Source organism: Chaetodon auriga, chromosome 3, assembly GCF_051107435.1.
Source record: "Chaetodon auriga isolate fChaAug3 chromosome 3, fChaAug3.hap1, whole genome shotgun sequence".
NCBI classification, from domain to species: Eukaryota; Metazoa; Chordata; class Actinopteri; order Chaetodontiformes; family Chaetodontidae; genus Chaetodon; species Chaetodon auriga.
The window spans coordinates 2,891,073-2,900,706 of record NC_135076.1 but is presented as its reverse complement, the minus strand read 5'-3'; positions in this window follow the sequence as shown (position 1 = coordinate 2,900,706).

Sequence of the window (9,634 nt, the reverse complement as noted above, 5' to 3'; positions counted from 1 at the left end):
TATTTTACCATGATTTGATATCATATGAGACATTTGGTCGAATCATATGACAGGCAAGACCCCTTCACATCCAAGAAAACAAGAATGATGCATGAGGCACACAGCACCTGACTGCTGTTTGCTAAGCATGACTTACAGTAATTAAATCTTCATATTACACTGAAAGGTCAGCCAGTTTTACTGTAGCTTGCTGTCACTCCTGCCTCCAAAGCTTATCCATGAACAGGAAAAGAGCTGCAAAACACACATTTAAGTACAGACTTCTTCAGTTAGTTATTGAAAATGTCATGGCTCATCAAAAATGTGTTTCTCATGCTGCTCTGTACTTTGTACTTTGATGAATACTTGTCATTTTAAAAATGTATATGGTCTGAATCACTTCAGCCGATGTTTATGAACTTCACTTCTGGATACAAGACAACTAATGTGGGATATACCGTATGATAATATGATGAAGACCCATAACTCCAACCTGGAACTGATTTCTAAAGCATGAACAGAGAAGGGTGAGCTCAGGGCTTAGGGGTCAGCATACTCTGTCAGAAGTGCTTGTCCACACTCTTCTGAATGAGGAAAAGGGCTTTGTCTGACCATTTATCCAACTTTCTGAAACTCAAGTTCACACTCACTTCACTCTGTGATTGGCCAGCTGTGTGAAGGTGAGAAATGAACCAGATCTTTCCTCTTGCTCTGTTTTCTTGATACTGGAGAGACTCTGAAAATGTGCTTGGTTATTCCCATATTTAAATAATATCCCACCTCCCCAGTCTCTATGACAGCCAGCGTTCCACCCTGCCTTCAAGTTAGTAAATCTGATCAGTGTCATTGAGTCAATAGCCATTGTGATTGGATGTCTAATGTTACATGTCATAAAGGCATGCAGAAAAAAACACAACATTGTGCCCAGTAGTGATGGGAATTCCGGCTCTTTTGGCTCCCAAGAGGCTCCTCAGATATTTTGTTGCTTAAATTAATTTATTACCAAAATAATGTTAAATTATGTGTAAAATTAATTACTAATGTACAAAACTTATACTTTATATCAAACTTTACTGCATTTCCTGCAGTCACTCATTTTCTCACCTTTCCAGCATTTTGTCTCTGTCACGGCTGTGTGCGTGTGTGTGTGTGTGTGTGTGTGTGTGTGTGTGTGTGTGTGTGTGTGTGTGTGCGCGCGCTGTGTCTGTAACCCCCACCCCTCCCCCTCCTGCTCAGTGTGTACACACAGTAGCCACCTCACAGCATGTAGCTGACCAATCACGTATGGCTTAAACAAAAAAAAAGTTGAGAAAAAAACAAACAAAAAAAACCCACTTCACACATCACAGGTGCCCAGAGATAAGACTCATTGATTTTTTTTTTTTAACAAGTTGCTTATCTGAACAGATAACTAAGTATAATTTGGTTTGCTTTGTTAGCTAGCCAGTGCAGCTGACTTGTATCTGCTCGTCAGTGAGTCCACTCGTGTATCCTCTCTTCACCACCATGTGGATGGATAACCTACAGCTGTGGCAAACATGGTGTGGCTTGCAGAACCACAGGTAAAGGGACAGAAATATCCTAAATGGATGATTGTCAGGCTAGTTAGAACAGAGGATGTACTCTTACTACCACTACATCCCAATAAGTCAGATTTCCCACTAAATACCCCAATTAAAGAGCCCCTGTGAGAGAAGGGCTGAAGTAGTGTAGGACATCATCATGACATCACATGTGACAGCTGTGGGGAATATGCCATCAGTGAAACAGTGAAGACCCTGGACAAGAGACTGAATGAACACCAGAAACATTGACATAGTCACATTGACATAGATACAACCCTATGTGTTACATTAACGCTCAGCTTGGACTTTTTTTCTGAAAAAACAGACTGTGTTTCCAGAAAATAACAAACAAACAAAAAACAGACTTGTGTATATATATTTATATTGTTATATTTTGTACTCTTATTTTTTAGTAGATGTGTCATACACCAACTTCACCACAACAAATTCCTCGTATGTGTAAAATCGTACTTGGCAATAAAGCTTTTTCTGATTCTGATTCTGAAATACAAATCAGCTTTCTCAAGGACCACTGTGGAGAGGTCAAAGGTCATTAAGCAGGTGTCAGTGGATGATGGAGACAGATTAAGCAGGACAAACACATCTGACACCAGAGACCATTTTTGAGGAAAGACAGAGGTTACCACCTCCACTCATATACAGCCACCAATAAACCTGTCTGAATTTAAAACGAATGACGGTGATGACAGCCACATCATCTCCATGACAGCTGAGTAAACTTCACTGATGAGGATCGTCAGATGCAGCTGGGGAAGCTTAGGGAAAAGCTAGTAAATAGAGCTTATGTAAACATTATTTTGTCAAGTATGACTTGAAATATGACCCTACTAACACCTATTTTCCAAATAGGAAGCACACAAAAAAAGAAAACACCGGTACCGGTCCATGGGCCATTTGGTACTGGGCCGCACAGAGAGACTGAACAAAAATATTTAATTGATCATCAGAGTCTGAAAGAAGTTTTATTTTGAAAATCACGTGCATCCGCTCGTCTGAGTCACGTGACACAGTAGTAAAAAAAGTAAGCCCACAAGCTAGCAAAAATGAGTCAAAAACAAAAGTCTTTGGAGAGCTTCTTCAGAAAGAGGAAAAGGCCAAATGATGAGACAGAAGAAGAAGAGCCTACAACTTCCAAGAAAAAGAAAGCTGCATTTAAGAGACAATATCAGCAATCCTACTTAAAATACGGGTTTATCGCTTCAGGTTATTCTCACGTACCAAGCTCGCTCTGCATAATATGTCAGGCTTGCAAATGAGGCAATGAAGCCTTCTCGTTGAAGAGAAACAAGTGCAGGGCTCTCACTAATTACAACAACTACATTCAGGGTAATGGTGAGTTGTATTTTTAATTATTTGTTTTTATTTGTTTCTATGCCGGTCTGTCAAAATATTGCTTTACATAAAACCGGTCCGTGGTGCAAAAAAGGTTGGGGACCACTGAGTTAGAGGCACGAATTACCGAGGTGGAGACCAGGAAAAATGTATTGTTTGGTGGTTTGTCCATCGGCATTAGAAGCAAATATCACAATGGCAGACAATGCAGTCGGCTCAGACAGATGGTTAAAATCTTGAAGAATGGTCCGATATCAAAATGGATGTGAAATTACACTTTACACATTAATTAATTACTCCTCATCCCCATATCAGTTACGCATCACAGATGACTTATTCCAAGTGCATTTGCCCAGTCAACACTGTGTTTTCCTCCCAGGGGAGATAAATCTGAGCACCTTGCCTCCAATGCATCATGGATGTCTGTGTGCCTGGGCAACTGTACAGTCCCTGATGTGTATTAACGTCTTCATGTCACATGAACAGAAAAAAAAACTGTCCCATTTAACGGCAATCTTGTTTTTGGCACAATGAGAAAGGCATGTCATCTGTGGGAAATTAGTTTCATTGGGTTTATCATTGTACTTCAATAAGCCAGACCTACTTGATGCAAGGCCGAGGACACACAAAGCATTGCAGCAATATAGAGGATGCCTGTACCTGTACCTACCTCTCTCTCTCTCTCTCTCTCTCTCTCTCTCTCTGTCTCACTCTCTTTCTTTCACCCAACCGTTTGAGGCAGATGGCCGTCCATCCAGAGCCTGGTTCTGCCTGAGGTTTGTGTCTGTTAAAAGGAAGTTTTTCCTCGCCACTGTCACCAAGTGCTTGCTCATGAGGGAATTGTTGGGTTTCTGTAGCTAAAAGAGCTCGTCCTGTACCAGCTCTATATGGAAAGTGTGATTTGGCACTATACAAATAAAACTGAAATTAATTGAATTGAAAAATTTAATTGTACCTACTTCCTGAGTGACTTTTTAAATTCATTTGACACCTTTATATGCAGGACAAGTTAGGGAGAGTAGAATTGGAAATGCTGATGCCAATTGGGTTTTGACAATTGCAACGTTAAACATTATGAACATAAATGATCACATAATTGGTTTGCTGTTTGTGGTTTGTCATAGACTACTTCATAGACATAGCACAGTAACTGGAGTGGAAATGTTATTTTGAAACATTAGGCGAGTTTCAGTACTTTGTAGTTTGGTGTCCCAAAGTGACAGACGAGGGTTTGCAGGACAGGCTGCACATTCTTAAGTCACATTCATTTTTATACATCTGTATCTTTTGTTGAACTGCTGAACAAAATTAACATTATTAAACATTCATAACATTGCTATTATTTTTCCTAACAAAAAGTTTAACTGAATTCTGACTCCAATTTATGATTCCTGACATGTTCATAAACAAGAAAATATATTATTACCATAGTTAAAAAAACAATATCTTAACAATATTTTACTTACCTCTTCTCTTTTCCTGGCATTCGTGTTTTGCTGCGGTCTCCATTTTGTCTCAGCATGAAAACAAAAGTTCCCCTCATCCCACCCAAACACGTGAGATATCATTGGAAAGGCCAGGATGTCCTCTACTGAACACGCCAGGACCTAGTAGGATAGCTCAAATGAGTCAAAAGATATAGACCAAAACCAAATGTCCACTACAGAGGACACAAATGAATAGGCTGGGTCTCAGGAGGATAAGGCTAAATCTCAGGGGTCATCATGGGTGCAGAGGTAATAAAAACCAGGAAGAGACATTTGACTCCAGGCCGGTGTTAATTTTGTCAATGAAAATTCCCACAATAAGTATTTGTTTATGTCATTTTATTGCATGACTAAATTGTAACGACAGTGTAAATAAATATAACATATATGTGAATCAATATAAAAAAAATATTCATAACAAAAATGATCTCTGTTCATTCTGCCCTGAAGAGTGAAGACGCCAGACGAAAAAATTGTCTGTGTTCGGGCGGACAACCTGGTTGTTATTTTCATTTTTAACCAAACACTTCTGCAAGTGCAAGTCAGATTCTCTCACTGCCCCGTCTCATTGGATGTTTTTTGCCCCCTGCTCGGCAAGCTAATGTTCATGTCGTCCAAACTAGCTGTCTTAACGCCGAAAGAAACTATTTTAGCTGCTGCTGGTCACTCAAAGATGAGTGCCTCATCTTCAGCATGTCAGGTGGGAAGGAAGAGGAGAGATGACCTATAAAAATATTTCTGTTATATTCCACCTGAAAAAAAAAAAAAAAAAAAAAAAGACTATGTGTATCGTTTCCAATGAGTGGAAATTTGGTAATAATTTGTATTTCAGGGGAGTCCTGAATGCAAATGACGAGGGCAATGTGCCATGTCTACAGGGTCTGCTTCACTTTTACTGTACATCCAGTCACAGTGCCATGTTTACAGAATATAAATAGGATGACCTGTGAGGAAACATAACTGTTTTATTTCACTTTTAACTGTCTGAGAAAATTATGACTACAACATTTTGACTAAAATTAAACTGAAATTTTGATGAAAACAAAATAAAAGGCTAAACTCATTTTTCATTAAAAAAATATATGGCAGTAGGCTGAAAAGAAAAAAGTTATAATCCAGAGAAATAGAAGCACCCAAATGCAACGAGTGGATTCAGGACCAAAGGTCTCAGTGTGTTCAGTGAAAACACAAAAATATCTTAGAGCTGAAGCAGTGGGCAGAAGAAATCAGGAATAATATAACCTGGATTTCGTGATCAGGATAAGGCTCTGCTTCCTGTTTTACTTCCATAAGGAATTCTAATATGCAGTTAAAGTACTCATAGTATTTTGTCTCTGTGCACAGCTCAGATCTCATAGAACTTCATGATAGGGGAATTCAATGACAGGAGAAAAGCCTGTAAAATGAATTATTTTTTGAATTATTTTTATTTCTGTACTCATCAGTCCGAATTCTAATCTTGCACTACCATGTTGTTGGTAAGAGAGAAATGTAAAAACACCCAACACCTGTACAATGTAATATAATGCAAATGGATCTGCAACAAATACCAGTTGCCTGACTTATTAGTGTTCAGTTTTGTTGATAATAATACTACATAGTTATTGTTTGTGACTCTTTGTATGTTGTTGTAATTTGAGAATGTATTTTGGTGTGGTGGTGTTGCAGTTTTTACTTGGTCTGCCTCACAACTTCATAAATACAGCAATGACTCACCGTAGATTCTGAAATGACACAGTATACTGCACAATATAAATCAACAACCAATCTGACATCAGCTGTATCATTGCTGGTGTACCTCCAGGTGAGTTTTGGTGGCCTGGTCCAGTTTTAATTTTGGCAAGAATTTTAAATTTAGTTTTAGTCTTAGTCGCTTAACTGAAAATTATAGTTGGTTTGCAACACTCAGCTCAACTGCCAGCTTGGCCAGATTCTACATGATGTAAATGATGCTTCTACAGAAATTGTTTAAGGGAGCTGGGCTATAGGACCCTGCCAAGTAACCAAATGTGGAGACAACAAGTATTTAAGAGGATGACAGCCATCCAGAAGCACAAGCCTCTGTCTCTCTGCCTTCTCTCTCTATCTCAGTTGTGTTGTTTTTTTTTTTTCTTTTTTCAATGTATCGAAATAAAGAGGCATCACCCTCTGGAAAGCATGAATGTGTTGAGTGAATTTCATGTTGTCTTGCCCAGTAGATTTTAGTATTTGTAAGGTATTTGTAAACATTGCCTTGTGTACATATTTTAGTCTGGCAGCGGTACTAAAGGAAGAAATCTGTCTTTCGAGTAGTTGACAAAATTTCTTACTTGAGAGCTTTTGTTCTTTGCATACACAATGGAAACATTTCAAATGCTGTAGTAATATGTTTGTTGCACACAGTTGGATCTCTAGCCTTGGACATAGAGTGCTGTGAATATGGCTTTGTGTGGTTAGATTTCATTCACATTGTGCTGTGAGTCAGAGATGCTTTTATGCCATCTGTTGGTGTAAGTACCTTGAGAAATGCTCTAATATGTCTAATATTAGCTGCTTTTCCCAACGTACATCCCCTCAGTGGCTGTATCCTGGGGGAGACCATCTGGTGGCTTGTTTAAGGACAAGGGGGGTGGGGGGATCCAACACTTTTAGGACACTAAAACTCTCACTACACATCTATAGCTTGCATTCTGAGTGCATACAAAACCACTGTACACATTTGTTGTGCATATATAAAAATATATATTTTTCCATTGTCTGATCAAGCCTTTTAGGTAAAAAATAGATGCATTTGCTCCTGTTTCTTCAACAACATTCATGAATCTATATCACTTAGCATTTAATGTATTGTGAATCTTTGTGTACAAGGGTAGACTGGGTGAGCAAACATCCTAAATTTCCATAAATCTGTTGAAACGCCTAACAAACTATGTTTGTTAGGCGCTTCAACAGATTTAAAAGGCTCAGAAATTTCCTAAAGCACAAGCAGGCCAATGTCGTCTTCAGCAAATGTTACTCCAACAGGAGGAAGTAGTATATTTGTTGGGAACCATGTGTTTGCACATGATATTTGTTGATGGTAAATGGCACATTTCATCTTTCATTGTCTGACCATAATAAGCAATACAACATTTGAAGATGTCATTTGGATTTATTTGGGTTTGTGTGATTTCAATCAAACCTGGTGTCAACTCTAGGTATGCAAGTTTAAAACATTTCTAAATACACTGTTAAGAGGCCACAAACTGCATTTTATATCCAGAGCATGAATGTATCTTCTTTTAGAGTATGGTGCATGTCATCCAGCCTCTTGTTTACAATGTATTTGACACAATCTGTCACTGGAACCAAAGAGTAAAATCCAGCAGCACAAAATAAAGCTCTAATTGAGATGTTAGTGTCTAACGATAGAAACCCCAGAAACTAATTCACTTCTCTTTGCATATTTGTCAGTGAAATATTTCACATTTAACATCAACTCTTGTAAACTTAATGACAACCTGCAGATAATATCTCAGTGCACCTGGTGCCATATGATGTTCATTTGTGCTGGCATATGGTCTGCTTTATCTAATTTACATAACGCCTCCTCTGATTCCAGCAAGTTAGTTCTGCTTCCAGAGAGGATTACACCTCAGCAATCAATATGGCATGAAGAAGTTTATTTTAAGAGAGAATATACATACACTAGCATGTATGACTAGAGATTTATAGATACATGTGAAGTGCAAAAAGAGCATACCTACTATGTAGCTAATATATAGAAGGCATAGGGAATATTAGAACACTGCACTATTGCACATACATTTTCATTTATGTTCGATGAGCTGGGGTAATCTTCTTTATACAGTGCTCTAATCTGATTTATTTGTTAGTTGCATTTTTATTTTTCCTATCTGGATTCTGTTTCAGCCTGTCTGTCTGGTTTGTTTGCTGTAATACTTATCTCACAGCCGATAAAAACATTGGATAAATTATTCATAAAGACAAAATTCGGAACATAGTCGAGTAAAAGTCTTCATGGATCCACTTGTATCCTACTAGAGTTGGAACAAGTAGTTGATTAATCAGCAGCGATTTTTAAAACTAAATTATTTTTCATTCATTTTTCAAGCAAAAACACTAAACATTTGCTGGTTCTCAGATGTGATTTTTTTTTTTTTTTTTTTTTAATTTCCTTCACTTTCTTAAAAAATACATTTTCTTTGAAAGACCTCAGTTAGTTCATAACTTAAAATACTGAATGTGACACAGTCCAGTTAAGACTGCTGTCTTCGAAGAACAACAGCATCAGTCATGTTAGGGCACGCCCCAGAATGACATCTAAGTTCAAGTGCCATTGCAAAGGAGGAAGTCAGGTGTGGATCTCCAAACCTTAACCATATAGTCTCCAATTCATTGTTGCTACAATATCGGTGTTTGCTGTTTAGAGCCCTGATAAAGAGCTAGTCATCGAAACATCTTAGTTTTTCAATGATTTGCCTTTTTCCAACATTTCTTTCCTTGTTTCTTATATTTGCTGTACCTGGATTGCCTTGTCTGCTTTTTTAAAGTGCTTATTTTAACCCAAACCACTATCTTTGCCGAAACCTAACCAAACCTTAGAGTGTTGTCAGATCATAAAATGGATTCATTTTTCAACAGTAATTTGTAAAAATTTTGGAATGCAGTGAGTGATTTCATGTGTGGTTGGAGAGAACATGGACAAAGGACGTATTTTGTCATTTAACTTATAGGTAACAATGTGTGTAAAGTAATGTAACTCTGTAACAATATATATCCAACAGGCTCTCCAAATTAAATGTCATAATGCATTGTTTGCTCATTCCCTCTCGAAAGAAAAAAAGTGTTGATGTGAAACCCCTATCAGCAGGACCACATCACTGTTTAAAAAATACAACTGTGCCGTAACCTTACACCATTGTGAAGGTTTGATCAGGTTTAGGCACAGAATAACCATGGTTTGGGTTAAAATGATTAATTCTTTATGGTGAGGAAAACCAAATGAAGACAATGAACATGTACTTGGGGGAATTAATCATGATTAAAAGAGTCTAATGATGACTATGGTTAAAGTCTGAAATTTTGTTGACTCATTCATCCACCTTCTGTCCCTGTGGACTTTGCAGCTCCGTAGCAACATCACTAAATTTTCCTCGTTCCCCCTTGTTACTTGAGGGCTTCATCACTTGGACATAAAAATATGTCATTCTGGGGCATTTGCTAAATTGACTGCTGGTCTTGTAATTCTTGGGTGGACAGTCTCGACCA